Source organism: Bombus impatiens, unplaced genomic scaffold (genome assembly GCF_000188095.3).
Source record: "Bombus impatiens unplaced genomic scaffold, BIMP_2.2 scf_0545, whole genome shotgun sequence".
In the NCBI taxonomy this organism is placed as follows: Eukaryota; Metazoa; Arthropoda; class Insecta; order Hymenoptera; family Apidae; genus Bombus; species Bombus impatiens.
The window spans coordinates 3,432-6,370 of record NT_176964.1 but is presented as its reverse complement, the minus strand read 5'-3'; the positions used below and the strand labels follow the sequence as shown (position 1 = coordinate 6,370).

Here is a 2,939-nt window from a genome sequence, read left to right as displayed (position 1 = left end):
AGTGATACATCGAGCAATTTACCGAGTGTCTCAGCAATCGTATTTTTGTGTTTAAAATTATTCTACGCATAGTAAAGAGTTATTCCGTTGACCGTGGATTCGTTTGAACCCCGGAACATTGTTAATAGCGTTAATTAAATTCATTATTCGTAAAACCTATCAATCGTTAATCTCATTATTCGTTAAATTCATTATTCGTAAGACATATTATTCGTTCCTCTTATTGTTCGTTAAACTTATTATTCATTAATCTAATTATTAGTTAAACTAATCGTTTGATAATCTTATCATTTATTAAACTCATTATTCATAATATTTTGTAAAATCTTGTTTATTCGCGTAAATATATTCTCTGTTTTGTAAAACAATGGCTAATTCAAACGAAGAATCATTACGCGCCTTAAATCCTAATGATAACCCGACATATATGTGTGTTCTATCCTTGTCTACGGGAATGTTAAACGTGTTTCCTTTCGTACTGCAAAAAAAAATTTTTTTTTTACGTGGAGGAAATCTTCATAGACACCTTACTACCCTGCGGTCGCGGGCGGAAAGTAGTGCCGGATTCTTACCGGCTAAAACCTCCACGAACGGGACAGTGTATCAGTGCGAGTTTTGATCGTCGGACCCCTGTGTGCTGAACACCAAGCACCTTTAACCAAGTATTCCCAGAAAGTACACCAAGAAGACAAGGGAGGGGCTGGCCGCTTGCCTGTAGTATATTACTTTTAAGAGATATTTTGGTTTTTCCGTCCCCTTTTCTGAAGATCGTTCATGCCGAGGATTCGAACTCGCGACGCGTCGTCTTCAGTTCTGGGCTTTAACGAGCGTAGCTGGCTGCCCCGTCGACTTTCTAGCTGATTGGAAAGTATTTGATTCTTAATGTGGCAATGTATATCAGGAAATATTCTAATTAGCATCTTGAAGGAGATGTATATTTTTCATAGCCCTCTTAAAATATAAGGGGTAAAATTAAATAATTCCCTTAATTAAATCATTATTATTAAGTCTATTATGAAGCGCTGAATAATATATTTTTGCTGCTACTATATTTATTGTAGTAAGAGAAGACTGTTCTAAAAGAATTCGTGTCTCTTGTATTGCGCTTATTTTCCAGATGTCTAGCCTTGCGTTTTCCATCGCACTGGCAGAGATTTTATAACGTATGGGATTAGCATAAGTTATAAATAGGTCTAATTAATAATTTGTAACAGAAGATTTTAACCTCAAAAATTACGTCCGATACAAACGATCGAATTTGCAACAAGTGACCGCAACGGCAATGGGTTAGAAGGACAAGAAAATACATATGTATGTATCCTTCTTTTGTGAAACAGAAGAATTTTATTTGTTCCTCTGCTTTTCCAACGGCACCGGAACGATGTTGATTCTCCAATCAAAAGCAATGTCTATCGTTCTCGCTTTCCTAACCAAAATTGTCCTTAACGAATCAGATCATCTGGTGACCTCAGACACACCCATCCCTAGCTTTCCTCCACCACAACATAGTCACTAAACGACTCAGTCTCCATCTTTAGAATAGGCAACACCTTTTACCGAGTTTCTACCCTTACAACGATCACATACTTAACGTATAAGTGTAACTAGGTTTTACATAAAGTTATTGGAATGATTTATGTGTGTTAATTTAGTGTATATTCCATTGTGATTGCTGAATTCATAATAAAGTTTAATAAAAGCAAAATTGATAGTTGTGTTACGACTCAGCTATTTTATTTTATCATCCGACCCTCAACTATACGTGAAACTAGCCGCTGGCAGGATGATTTCTTCTTTGTGTCGGTAGTTAGCTGCTACAGTTATTGTTATGGTTTTATAAACTATTAATTTGTTGCTCATGCTCAATTTAGATGTTCTTGCTGTAAGATAGTGCAACGATTTTCTCATTATCATTAGGTGTTTAATGTTTTCCAGTCCAACTTATGATCCAAATGCAGTACAAGGTATTTAACTGAAGTTGTTTGTTCGATTTCCTGATTTAACAATTTAATCTCAGAAGAATCTTTCTCCTTAAAAATGAAGACAATGTGCGAAAACTTGTTTGAGTTTAATTGGATTTTGTTATCTCTCGCTTAGCGTTCTATATTATATACGTGCGTTTTACATTTCTTCTTGCTATTTTAATGTTTCCATGTTTGGATGGGATATTTTCAGATGTTCTTTTTCTTTTTTTTTATTATTTAATTTGTACTTTACAATTTGCCCACATTCGGCAAATTTTTCTAGCTTATTTTCAGATGTGAACGTAGCGAAGGAATAAGTTTCCGTTTTCAGCGTTGTTAGCAATAAACAAAATAGAAAATGGGTTCGAGGACATTTTCTTGTGGAACCGTTAATTTCTTTCAGAGAGGACACTTACGCTTCTAATTTTAATATACAAATACCTATTCGTAATGTGGGAGAAAATAATTCTATATGTGCTATATAGCAGAATTGTTTATAACTTCCTTAAAATCCTTCATTTTATCACATAATACATAAAATCATACAAACTTTAGCGGAGGCTTTTTCCACATTGAGAAGCAACGCGGTGCAGTATTTTCCACCTTCCGTTGATCTAATTACATCGCTGGTCATTCTGTGTATTTACTTTACTGTATTCTGATTCTTCCTGAATCTAAATTGTTGGCCTAGGATTAGGTATTTAGCTTTTGGCCAGGTAGCCAGCTACGCTCGTTTAAAAACAACGGAAAAACTAAACATTATCGGCACCCACTTTTCCAAAACACACACACAAAACGACCACATGGGTCGAGAACGAATTTACGAATCGAGAGAAGAATTTACGACTTAGCCAACAACCACCGCATCGACTATCACATCTTAAAATAAGGACGTAACCTAACAAACAAATACTCACCACACTAAAGAAATAAATCAATCAAATTCAAAGATGGTATTACACTGGGGGTAGCCAT

General features: G+C 35.3%; 1 pseudogene; it reads right to left on the bottom strand.

Annotated features, from left to right (window-relative positions):
• Window positions 1-359: 359 nt before the first annotated feature.
• LOC112213231 lies at window positions 360-484 on the bottom strand (annotated as a pseudogene).
• Window positions 485-2,939: the final 2,455 nt, after the last annotated feature.